Here is a 13,612-nt window from a genome sequence, read left to right as displayed (position 1 = left end):
TGTAAGCTGTGTTTAGTTTCACCGGCCGTACACTGTATCAGTTGTTAAGAACGTGCTTACGGAGACAAGAAAAGCGACACCTGAATTTTGCGTACTGGTTGAACAGCAGTAAATGTAATAAATGTCATAACATGTTGTCAATCAATACAAAACATGATATGGTAACGTAGCTTCTTGCAGCCGACTTTTAACGGTGGAAATACGTTGGATCTTTTTGTTTTTCTTATCTGTGAATGATGAGGTGACTGAGACACTGAGAGAGAGGTCCAAATCTCTGTTCAGTCATTGTGAGTTACATTCTAGTAAGTTACATAAGAGATGGTTTTTCTAAAAAGGCCACATAGTCTATTCTCAGCGTATCGCCCGTATATTAATTACAAGGCAAATTGTAACGACTACTCAGTAAATACTGCAGCACTAAACAAAGGAATTTATTTGTTTCTACACAAAATACCATATGACTAAAACTCAAGGTGGTAATTCAAAGTATTCGCTAACTTCTTGTCACAGGGCCAGTACCTAGAATCAGGCCACGAAAATAGTTAACTAACTGCTGCATGTCCCATCTGAACATAAGCTTGGAAAATATTCGGAAACTAGAGTATGCAAATAATTTTTTTATAAGTGTCGCCACAGTTACCAGTGTAAGAGTATATATTCAACCAGCATCTTTATTTTGTATTTATTGTCAAAATATTCTACATATTTTCTTCCAAGCCGAGGTTAAGAGTATTTATTGCTCCAAATAAATCTGCAATACATGCCACTTAGATTATGTGTGTGTATGTATGTGTGTGTGTTTGTGTGTGTGTGTGAAGCACTGACACGCTGCACATCAATCACGTCAATTGGCAGCTTGTAATAAGTCTTAATTCTTCCAAAAAGAAAATAGCTGTTAGAATCCGACCTCGGGGAAGTTTGGAGTCTGGAGAAATGTCGGAATACTTGAGGCAATACTGATCCCACGTTTTACCTTGAAGGTAGGTTGAAGAAAATCAAAATGGGTAATAGGATTTGCGTAGTCAGAGAATACCTTTGACACTGTACTTGAATACGCTCTTTGAGATTCAGAAGGCAGCAGGGATAAAATACAGGGAGTAAAAGGTTGTTCGTAACTTTACAGAAACCAGATGGTAGTCACGAATCGAAGGATGTTAAAGAGAACAGTGGTTGAGAAGGGAGTGAAACAGTGTTGTAGCCAATCCCCGATGATGTTCCAACTGCACATCGAACAAGCAATAATGGAAACAATGGAGAAATTTGGAGAGGGAATTACAGTTAATGGAGAAAAAATAAAAAATTCCAAGTTTGCCAGCTACGTAGAAACTTTATCATGGACGGCGAAGGACTTGTAGGAGCAGTTGCATGGACTAAACAAGAGCAAAAAGAAAAATAGCCAGGTATGAATAGGACTCATGCTCGGAGGGTTCCGCACAAACTTAATTACGTATATAAACACTTCCTGGCAGATTAAAACTGTGTGCCCGACCGAGACTCGAACTCGGGACCTTTGCCTTTCGCAGGCAAGTGCTCTACCATCTGAAGATAGGAGACGAGATACTGGCAGAAGTAAAGCTGTGAGACCGGGCGTGACTCGTGCATCGGTAGCTCAGATGGTAGAGCACTTGCCCGCGAAAGGCAAAGGTCCCGAGTTCGAGTCTCGGTCGGGCACACAGTTTTAATCTGCCAGGAAGTTTCATATCAGCGCACACTCCGCTGCAGAGTGAAAATCTCATTCTACGTATATAGACAGTTCACTCATACCAGCAATCGAAAATCTCAGTGATTTTTGCCTGTTATCGACATCGACACTAGCAAGACTCAAGAAGTCGTCAGTTTGTTGATAATGGAGGGATAAGTAGGAGTAAAAAATTGGAGTTGGAGGTAAAGACGTAAGTAAAATAAGCAGTTTGAAATGGACGCAGTAGTTAGGCAAGAAACAAGCGCATCATCAAATAGGCGAACACTAAAGAAGCTTCAAACATGTTTCCTGCCTGAAAAGCATCTCCACACTAAGAGAAACATGAGGTAAAAATACTGTTCTTGCGTACGTTGGCTTTACAACTGCGTATCTCTCTACTGCCCGCCAGGCTCTTAATTGTTTTAAAATAATTCTAGGTAGAGGAATAAACTAGGTCAATTATAAATCAAACGCTAATGGAGACCATCTTAAAAGCAAAATTTCATTGACAAATTTCAGAGCTTATCTAGATAGGAGTTATGCAGGGAGATGAACTATCATCAATTTTGTTTAACAGTGTCCTGGAAAGGATAACGTGGAAGGAATCCACGAAAGGTGTCGTGGCCAACGATAAAAAGAAGCAGCTCTAAAAATGATCGAAAAGCTACACGAGATAGCAGAAAAAAGCAGAACTTGTGATCTCCTACGAAAAAATTGAATGCACGGAATATGAAATTGATTTAGAAGTTCATCTCAATACAAGATTTGGAAAAATAAAGAGAACTGATACATGCAAGTATATTGGCGAATGGACACAACCGAACACGCTTGATAAAGAAGCAAAGGATGAGCCAGAAGAATAGAATTAGCCCACAAGTTAGTACAGAATAGAAATAATTAAAAAAAATAGTGAGGATCCTCGGACAACAAAAAAGAATCGAAGTTACAAGGAAGAACAGGAAAAAATGACGATCTGTGTAAACAAGTGGAGATCATCACACACTGTACACAATATAAGACTGACTTTCATGGATATCTCTACAGAACGAGTGAATGTAGATTTACAAAGTGTATCGACCACAACAACAAACGAAAGGTGACCACCAAATCGATTGACGAAATTAAAAAGAAGGATATGGAGGAAGTTCGAATGAATCGGAAAGACCTCTTGGATAAAGAAATATTTCGAATAAAGGTTCACAGCCGGCCGGGGTGGCCGAGCGGTTCTAGACGCTACGGTCTGGAACCGTGCGACCGCTACGGTCGCAGGTTCGAATCCTGCCTCGGGCATGGATGTGTGTGATGTCCTTAGGTTAGTTAGGTTTAAGTAGTTCTAGGGGACTGATGACCTCAGCAGTTAAGTCCCATAGTGCTCAGAGCCATTTTTGAAAGGTTCTCAAATTTAAGGGATTCCAGAAAGAGATCATGTGGACAGAGGGTAGGAAGAGGAACCTCAGCGACAGAAGTCCAAACAAACTTGATGGTTGTGGTGGTAGTGGGGTGGTGATGGTAATAATAATTATTATATAGCATTATTACTGAGCAGAAAAATCGGCATTGATAACGGCATGAGGATGCAGAATGCAATGGAAACTATTGCACTGAAGACACATAAGGCGAATCTATAGATCATGTGGACTGTAATTGTGACAAAGTGTGTTGACGATCTCTCCATTGGCCAAAGATTCCTGATTAGTCTTCCATTCGGATTTCGGGAAGGAGTCTTCCAAGGGGCAGGTGACCATGAGAAGAAATGGAATGACCAACGACGGGATAACAGTCTAAGAGACGGGGCATGGAATGTCAGAAGTTAATGAACGTAGCAGGAAAGCTAGAAAATCTGAAAAGGGAAATGCAAAGCTCAATCTGAATATAGTAAGCGGAAAAAAAAGAATAGACAGTATAACATGATTCATGACCCGCCAGGTTAGCCGAGAAAACTAACGCGCTGCTTCCTGGACTCGGGTAAGCGCACCGGCCCCGGATCGAATCCGCCCGGCGGATTACCGACGTCGGTCGGTATGCCAGCCAGCCTGGATGTGGTTTTTAGGCGGTTTTCCACATCCCGCTAGGTGAATACTGGGCTGGTCCCCACGTTCCGCCTCAGTTACACGACTCGCAGACATCTGAACACGTTCGCACTATTCCATGAATTACACTAGTTGCAGGCCGGCCGCTGTGGTCTAGCGGTTCTAGGCGCTCAGTCCGGAACCGCGCGACTGCTAAGGTTGCAGGTTCGAATCCTGCCTCGGGCATGGATATGTGTGATGTCCTTAGGTTAGTTAGGTTTAAGTAGTTCTAAGTTCTAGGGGATTGATGACCACCGATGTTAAGTCCCATAGTGCTCAGAGCCACACTAGTTGCAGACCGCAGGGGTACACTAATTCCGTCCCGGGGGGTACGGGGTGGCGGCAGGAAGGACATCCGGCCACCCCTTTCCACTAACCTTGCCAAATCCGTTCCTAACAATGCCGACCCTGCGTCAGCGCGGGACATGGCACCAGCGAAAGAAAGAAAGTATAACATGATTCGTGGAAGTTCTCCGCAGAATTGGCGAAGGAAGGGAGGTACGGGAATCTCTGACAAGAATAAGGCACAGGATGATAAGACACGTGTATCCCCGCCATACCCACCCCACCGCCCAGAGGGAGTAATAGCCCCAGGTTTGGAACGACTGCTATAGACTCTTTACCCATTTCATCAGAGTCCACGACTCGCCCCTTGCAGAAGCTGCAAGGTAAGAGGAGGTTAGTCACGCGGCTGGAACAGCTGGCTGGTATCTGTGCGGCGCGGCGTCTGCGGGAGAAAGGACGGCGAGTGCCAGCAGGCGAGGCGTGTGACCGCCATGGCAACTGCCTACTTGGCCAAGTGGCGGCAGCGGCGGCGGCGCGAGCCGAGAGTGAAAACGCCGCGAAATGACCCGGCGCTCTCCAGCCGCGACCGGCACACGCCAGCGGGGGTTTGCCCACCGCCGTAATTGCTCTGTACAGTCCCTGGAGTCCAGCAGTGTCAAGGCGCCCGGTCTCGTCCTGACAGTGAACAGTCACCACTGTTACTGCTCAGGCGCCTGGTTGTTGCGCGGGATGGTTTTGCTGAATCTTGGTAGTATTTCCTTGTGCCTTTCCTGCTTATCAGCTTCCCTTCTATGCGAGGATGGCCAGCACCGTACCCGACGCCTTGCCGTGTGTCTGTTGACTTATTACGTAGCCGGCCAGTGTGGCCGAACGGTTCTAGGCGCTACGGTCTGGAACCGCGCGACCGCTCCAGTCGCAGGTTCGAAACCTGCCTCGGGCACGGATGTGTGTGATGTCCTTAGGTTAGTTAGGTTTAAGTAGTTCCGAGTTCTAGGGGACTGATGACCTCAGAAGTTAAGTCCTATAGTGCTCAGAGCCAGAGCCACTTATTACGTATGCTGTGTGGACATCCTATTTAACATACTTCTAGAATGATGAAGCGGCAAAGATCTTGGTGTTACGTAGTCCACGATTCTCGTGTCCGTCGTACGTATCCTTAATCCTGAAATAAGGTTTTCCAATGCAGTGGACAACTGTTACTGTCGCTTCTTTATCATTTTTAATCGGTCCTGAGAAAGTAAACGCACGCAGTTCGCTCCAGTGGATACCCCCTCAGAACGTCAAAGAAGTGACATTATCAGCCACTCATTGCAGTGGCACCTGCACCACAAGTTTAGTAATGCGGCAGAAATCGAGTTTTAACGCCCCGTCTACAACGTCATTACAGATGAAATAGAAACGCTAATTTGAGAAGGATATGGAAGGAAGCGGGCAAGATCGTTTTCAAAGGAACGTTCGCAGTATTTGGCTTAAATCTATTTAGGGAAACCATGGAATATCTAACCTTGATATCTGGATGGGTAGACGGTGATTTGGGCTTCCACCCCTCCTGAATGTATCATCCACGACCCTTCCCCGCCTTGGAAGGTTGCGGAAGGTAGTGTAATTCTGCTAGGTACCAGAAAGCGTGTGGTAGCCAAGTGTATTGCAGTTCCTGTGAGTCAAGGTGTGGTCTCCCTGCTTACTCGCTCTTCATATACCATGTTATACTTTGGCAACAAGAAAAGCGGCTGCAAGTGATAGAGCTGCACTTGATAAAACAACTATTCGGCTTACCGTAAGTCCTTTGACGACAGAGGTGAGCCGGCCGGTGTGGCCGTGCGGTTAAAGGCGCTTCAGTCTGGAACAGCGTGACCGCTACGGTCGCAGGTTCGAATCCTGCCTCGGGCATGGATGTGTGTGATGTCCTTAGGTTAGTTAGGTTTAATTAGTTCTAAGTTCTAGGCGACTGATGACCTCAGAAGTTAAGCCGCATAGTGCTCAGAGCCATTTGAACCATTTTCGCCATTGACAGAGGTGAAACGAAGTCCTTCTCACTCAACTTTTGGTAGGAGGCAGTGTGACGATGCCTGACTTCCTGTTCAAACTATAAGACCCTCCAATGTATAGTGCTTGTGTCCTACTTATAACAGTGCGTCACATTTAAGTTAATTAATTGATATGCAGAAAAGAGGATAGAGGCTACTGTACTACATAAATTCTGTTTCAGAAGACGATTAGATGAATGTGGTACAACGTTTAAAATTTTGTGAAAAGTCTGACTTAGTCATTAACTATTAGGGAGAATATTTTGATGTTAGTAGTAATTTATCCATGACAATGTTGGTTGAGCTTGTGCCTGTCAGCTGAATTACTTAAGCATTATACTAACCAGACGCGTTTCGGACGTTGATTTATATTCATGCGATATTGCGGTGCCTGTCTTAATCTGACTACAATGCAAAGTTCCTTTAGACATGCATGCATGTCCGAAGGAACAGGCACTGCGCCGACCACAGCCGTTACGAAACACATCAAATTAATTCGCAATTGTCAATAACGACTACCATCAGCTGTAGAATGGAATGACGACAATGAAAATTTGTGGCAGACCGGGACTCGATCCCGGATTTCGCGCGTATCGCGAGCGCTCACTTTACCATTTGACTATACGCTCCGGACGCTGTGGTCGAGCGGTTCTAGGCGCTTCAGTCCGGAACCACGCGGCTGCTACGGTCGCAGGTTCGAATCCTGCCTCGGGCACGGATGTGTGTGAGGTCCTTAGGTTCGTTAGGTTTAAGTAGTTCTAAGTCTAGGGGACTGATGACCTCATATGTTAAGTAGCATAGTGCTCAGAGCAATTTGAATCATTTGACTACACGCGGACGACTCCCGGTTAGACCCAGTCAACCTTTCTGTATTCACTATTTTCTGCTGTAGTCACGTGATATTGATGCCTTCCCTCTTGGAATATTAATTTTTGAAATAAAGCATAGAACCGCTAAACGAAACAAAATTGACGGCTTCCAAACACTAAGAATTTAAAACCAAGTTTCTCTCAACACGAACGTTAGTTTAAATAACACAGGACTTTAGTAGGTCGCGTTGTAGGTAGTAGGTAGTGCTTCTTGGCATTTTTCACTTACACACCTCATTTTCAGAGGAGGAAGAAGCGATTGTCCATAAAATTTCAGAAATGATTTGTGGCCGAATCACAAATTTAAACAATGGGAAGTCCAGATTTGAATATCAACAATTATGATCAGGACAGATTGCTGTGCACCGTAAAGATAACACGTACTGTGTCAGACAAGCAGAACGAAAAGTCTATTGGTTACACACCGAGTTTTTGAACCAAGCGTTCTCCTGTGAGCTCAATGTGTAACAGTCGTCGTTATGCATGTCTGTAACTCTACGTGCTATCATTATGGTGAGTAGAGAGAGACCTTATAATTTGTAATCTGTGAAGTATATGGACTTAGATATAAAATAAATATTACACTCAGGATGAGACGAATAATGCAAATAGTAAGCAATCACAGTTACTTCAGCCGGCCGCTGTGGCCGAGCGGTTCTAGGCGCTTCCTTCCGGAACCGCGCTGCTGCTACGGTCGCAGGTTCGAATCCTGCCTCGGGCATGGATGTGTGTGATGTCCTTAGGTTAGTTAGGTTTAAATAGTTCTAAGTCTAGGGGACTGATAACCTCAGGTGTTAGGTCCCACAGAGTTTAGACCCATTTTTGAACAGTTACTACTTAAAGAGGTTCAAATGGCTCTCACCACTATGGGACCCAACATCTAAGGTCATCGGTCCCCTAGAACTTAGAACTACGTAAACCTAACTAACCTAAGGACATCACACACATCCATGCCCGAGGCAGGATTCGAACCTGCGACCGTAGCGGTCGCGCGAGTCCAGACTGTAGCGCCTAGAACCGCTCGGCCACCCTGGCCGGCTTCTTAAAGAGAACACAGCTGTTAAAGACTGGTTCTTACTTAACATGCTGATACATACACACAAGAATACTCATGGCTATGCAGTGGCAAATCGTTTCACTTGTGAATATAAACGCCATTATTATAGTTCCTGTGTAGAGACTGTATGTAAGAGTAAGTGACATTAAGCAGGTGATGCTCTGAATTACAAACAATAAACAACACAAGGAGCTTTCTCACTCTTGGGAATAAGCTCTCACGTGAACGAAAGTCATAAACTGAACGTGATTCTTGAAGGACAAGTTACATGTTTACGTGAAAAACTTCTTTGTTCATTATCAAGCTTTCAACACTCAGAAAACTCATTATCAGATGCTAACGTTTACGGGAATTTTACCGATAACATCGCGAAAGTACGTAACAGTGATGTGGTAGAAAGGCTCAGAGAGTTACAATACAGGCGGAATACGTTTTACCGGCCGAGGTGGCCGAGCGGTTCTAGGCGCTTCAGTCCGGAACCGCGCTGCTGCTACGGTCGCAGGTTCGAATCCTGCCGCGGGCATGGATGTGTGTGATGTCCTTTGGTTAGTTAGGGTTTAAGTAGTTCTAAGTTCTAGGGGACTGTTGACCTGAGATGTTAGCCGGTCGGTGTGGCCGTGCGTTTCTAAGCGCTTCAGTTTGGAACCGCGTGACCGCTACGGTCGCAGGTTCGAATCCTGCCTCGGGCATGGATGTGTGTGATGTCCTTAGGTTAGTTAGGTTTAAGTAGTTCTAAGTTCTAGGGGACTGATGACCACAGAAGTTAAGTCCCATAGTGCTCAGAGCCATTTTTTGAACCTGAGATGTTAAGTCCCATAGTGCTCAGAGCCATGTGAACCATTTTTGCGTACTTTTGAAATTCCTGCATGACGCTTCATGCTGTAGTTCCTCTAGATGATTCCATCAGATGATTTGTGAATCTCGGTGGATTTGTGAAACTTAATTACAATTTAAATTTTCGTAGATAATTACGACCGCCCTCAGTCAGAAAATCAGAACCTTAGTGTCAGTTAGTAACCCGTAGACATACGTCTTCTAGCCGCGGTGTTTGTTACCGTTCTATGCATTAACCAGTGCAGATGGTACAAATTTCTACGAGAAGAATTGCGGCCAATCGGTGATCGTTGTTGATTACTGCATTCCTTAAGACTTTTGCGACCACTTAAAACCAAGAAGCGAAATGGAAGATATGACGGGGGTCAATGATGCCCGCTCCGCTGAAGCAATATGGAAAGCACTGAACAGGTAAGATGCGGGATAAAGTGCTTGCTCGTCGGGCACAAAAATGTTTGGGGCTTGTACGCCCCCCAACAGTAAAAAAGTAAATTTGTATATAGTTCAAGAATTATGTCATACACGCTCATTCCGCGCACTGCTGTTCCTACCGTTGCCAGATTGTTTGTGAGTGACTAAAACAATTATGTACAATTAGTGTAGCTACAGAATACTGATTTTCGAACGCGATTAAATCCATATTCTGTGATCTGTCGTGAAGAACTTTAACACCAAGAGCTTAAGCTCATAGAATAGCTTATAGACTAAATGCAGTCCTATCTTCCACTCTCTCTGACGGAGAACATGCAGATAATTGTCTCTCAAATATACGAGTAATTCCTGTCCTTGGGAAGCACCATAGTTATCTCGATGTGCTCGGTTACAGTTCCGCGCCACGTGGAATAACAGGAACTTGATTGCCGTTTCACTTTCAAATGCAAATAGCGATAGCTGAAAGCAGTTTGTTGAAACCAGTCTGTAATGACCTCGACATCGAGTTAACGAACATTCTACAAATAGGACAGGAAGGCATGCTTGTGTTTTGGTATCACGATGTTAAGTACAAGCGTGTTCGTAACAACTGTGTTCTCTTTCTGACGGCAGAATTGTGCAGCGGATAGCGCCGAGTAGCAGTTAATCAAAATCTGTGTTCCGTTTTTTTTTTTTTTTGTAGCAACCTGCTCTCCCACGAACGTAACTCCACTATTCAGCAACTAAACAATTTCCTTCTTTTTTCAGTCCTTACGAATGGTTCTTACGTATGCTTAAAAAGGAAAGGAAACACTAAAGATCTAGGAAAAATTGTGATGATTTCGTGCGGCGCAGCAGCCTGGGGCAAGTCTTCCACTTGGATGTTATTTCGTGACTTGCGTGTCCCTAGCCCAGCCCAGTAATCCTACGAGGGAAAGGCTACCATCAGTTTAGCGTGGGATCCGAACCGAGTGTCGTTCGTGGCGAATCTTCACTCATTGAGAAGTGAAAGCTAGGTTAAAGGTAGACTGAAGAAAATCCGTGGACCGACCCTCATTCGATCCTGTGACCTTTAGGTTTAGAGGCACCCGATAGGCCACCAGGCCCGACTGAAATAGAAACCAATCACGGAATAGTTGTTAGGGGACAGAATTATTTGTAAAATAAAGTCTGTTTCCCCAAGTTCAAATTCCTGGCCATTTAAATTTAACATGTGTGTCATGCTAGACAAATTTGTAACCATTTCTATACGATCTAAGAAATTAGTCGTAGAACTGGATGTACAAAGGTCGTAATTTAGCGATTCTTTCTGTGATTTGATTTTACACATATATAATTAACGTTATATCTGTTTGGGATTTCAGAGTTTTAAGAATAGTCTGAGCGCGGCGAGGAAGTGAAATAATAGAAAAACGAAATACTTTCCCCTTTTAATCAGAGGAAAATTTTTCTTAATTTATTATTATCTGAATAAACGGTTACGTACGATTACTGATGACGCAGGGGAGGGGGCGGGGGGGGGGGGGGGGAGAGGGTTTGACACGTGGGTCATAGATTACGATCACGCTTTTTAAGGACGTCCTATACGGAAAAAAGACACGCATTTTGCCTTTTTGTTAGACACTTCCTAATTTTTGAAAAAAAAAAGGTCAGAGTTGATGTCGGAAAATCGTATTTTCAATATTATGCATCGAAAGATCTATAAAAATAACCACCTTTCATCAATATAATGTGGGGTCCAAAACTAACAATGTTCGTGTTATTGTCGTTTTGTTTTTTTGTGCTGTATCGTGGATGCCCGCCATTCATAGCGTCTAGCGGAGCGACTTTCGTGGCAGAACGGTCAAGGCATTAGACCAGCGGACTGGTGGTCTGTGTTCGATTCTTGGGCGTGGCATTTTTCGTTCGATATTTTTTGCGGTGTATATGATAATATTCTGATGATCGAAACACTTCCGTTTGTCTTTTTTGAAGTAAAACGTCGGGAGGTGTGATTAATAATCGAATAAGTATATAGTACAGTGTATTGACAGCTATTTTCTTCGTGATACATAGTACAATAATACAAATGAAGTACATTACTGCGTAATCCTAACCGATCATCTATTCGTGAGCGTTCTAACAATCAGCGGGGTGAAAATTATCATGAAACAGGAGAAACATAAATTTTTCTCGCATCATGCGCAACACACGAACGAAATGTCGCCTCATTCACACGTTTTCCGGTTTATCGTTCGTGGATAACGTATCTGATTCACATTTCTAAAAATAGATCTATCAGATATCATTTTGCCGGCCGCTGTGGCCGAGAGGTTCTAGGCGCTTCAGTTTGAAGCCACGCAGCTGCTACGGTTTCAGGTTCGAATCCTGCCTCGGGCATGGATGTGTGTGACGTCCTTAGGCTAGTTAGGTTTAAGTAGTCCTAAGTCGAGGGGACTGATGACCTCAGATATTAAGTCCCATACGTGACAAAAAAAAATCATTTTCGGCGCGTACGCAGTGTCTCGAGAGACACGCGTGGACACCTGGTTATGGACCAACGCATGAACTTTGATAACATCCGCCCTCTCTTGTAATTCTGTGCCCTGCTGTGATGGATCATAAGTCTGAGGTCATGCGATGAAATTTTTTAGCTGTCCGAAAAAATAAACGTCACACGATTGACAGATAGACACATTTCGGTGTCATCACTTTCACGGTGCAGATCAGACGAGCGTCATCATCTACCAAAGTCCTATTTAGCGCGTCATGTATAACGCTGAAAATGACAGTACACAATAATATTACCTCTTTCATGAATAATCACATCTCACGATGTTGTATTTCAAAAAAAGGCAAAGAAAAGTATTCCGCTTATCAGAATATACCTACACATCGAAATAAACATCGAATGAACGACAGCGACGACCAAGAATCGAACACGGACCAGCAGAGTGGTAGTTGAATGCCTAGGCCACTCGACCGCCGACGTCCCTCTGCTAGACTTGTAAAATCACGGTTACCCAAGGTACACCTTTAAGACACAAAATCGTTAATAAACTGAACATAATTAACTCATGATGTTGATAAAAAAAAAATTCGTCTAAATGCAGTCTTAAGATGCATAACATTGAAATTGCGATTTTCCATCATCAACGTTGACCTCGATCACTGTTTCTGCCATTGAATTTGCGTTCATCAGGGACGGCGTTGTAGTCCACTCTGGCCAAATTGTTTAGATTTTGCGTGCTAGCCTCTATCAACCTGAAGCCGGGGTGGTTCCTTCCGCGAGGACGCGACCGATGTCCTATCCCATTTGTACTGCATCTGAGCTTGTGCTCTGTCGCTAATGACCTCGTCGATGACGAAACGTTTAATCCTATGTTTCCTTACTTTTGAATGATTACTTTTACCCAATATATCTAAGCTCGGCGTAAAAACCAAAGAGGTAGGCACAAAAATATTAGAGAGCGTGAACAACGAATCTGATGTGCTGCTAGACAATACTAAGAACGCGGTCGCGCAAGCGCACGCGGTTTAGTGAAGCTTGTCACTCAGGTAGGCGTATACTCTCTTATAGTTCATACGACACCTGAGAAAGTTCCTGATGACATATGACGGTCCGTCCTTGGTTCCAAAGCATCTCTATCTGGCGGGATCATCTCGGCCGACGCAACGGACCCGTTAAGTCCACGCTTGGCAAGCAGGGGAGCGGCTAATTCCACTCGGAATAAACAAGCTGTGTTGTAAACACCTGCCAAGACCTTCGACTGTTTCCAGACAGCGCAGAGGCCACTCTGTCCAGGGCTCTAGCAGTTGCGTTTGCCTCCCTAATTTGGTATTCACTCTGTGTCGTGGAGGCGGTGTGCAGATGGATATACAGTTTTGTTACAGGCTTATATGAGATGTGGTTTCCTGGATCCTATTGCAACAGTCATTAACGATATGTGCACTCGGTGTGCAAGCAATCACTGTCAAATTAGCGGAGTGCAGAGACAGCTGTACTGAAGACGTAGCCGAAGCTTTAATAAGCCTATGTTGCTCTGCTTCATATCACGCCATAATTCTTCAAATTCTCTCATCTGCTCACGGAGGGTACATATGAACAACTCACCTTCCATTCTATAATATCAAATTTCCTTCAGTTTCAACTGTTACATCAAATACCTTACTGATGTCACAGACTCCAATTATTTATCCCGACTCTATACTAGAACGATGCTTGTTATCGTCACGTTGTATGCTATTTAAACGTTAAAAGTTTGTGCAAACAGTCTGCAGAAGATCCCACCGCAGCAGTGACTGAAAAGAGTGTCTAATATATACAAGTTTTGACAAATTTTGAATGGGTGCGTGTATTTTATCCGCAGGGAAATATCCTTCTCATGTTGCTGTGGTGG

The 13,612-nt window shown here is 44.1% G+C and overlaps 1 protein-coding gene across 2 annotated transcripts in view; it reads left to right on the top strand.

The window, feature by feature from the left end:
* Positions 1-13,612, top strand: part of LOC124616656 (epidermal retinol dehydrogenase 2-like) — a 350,044-nt gene that overhangs the window by 254,224 nt on the left and 82,208 nt on the right. The window lies entirely within an intron of this gene.

Source organism: Schistocerca americana, chromosome 1, assembly GCF_021461395.2.
Source record: "Schistocerca americana isolate TAMUIC-IGC-003095 chromosome 1, iqSchAmer2.1, whole genome shotgun sequence".
NCBI classification, from domain to species: domain Eukaryota; kingdom Metazoa; phylum Arthropoda; class Insecta; order Orthoptera; family Acrididae; genus Schistocerca; species Schistocerca americana.
Note: the sequence above shows the minus strand (reverse complement) of the source record. Positions and strands in the feature narration are given on the sequence as shown.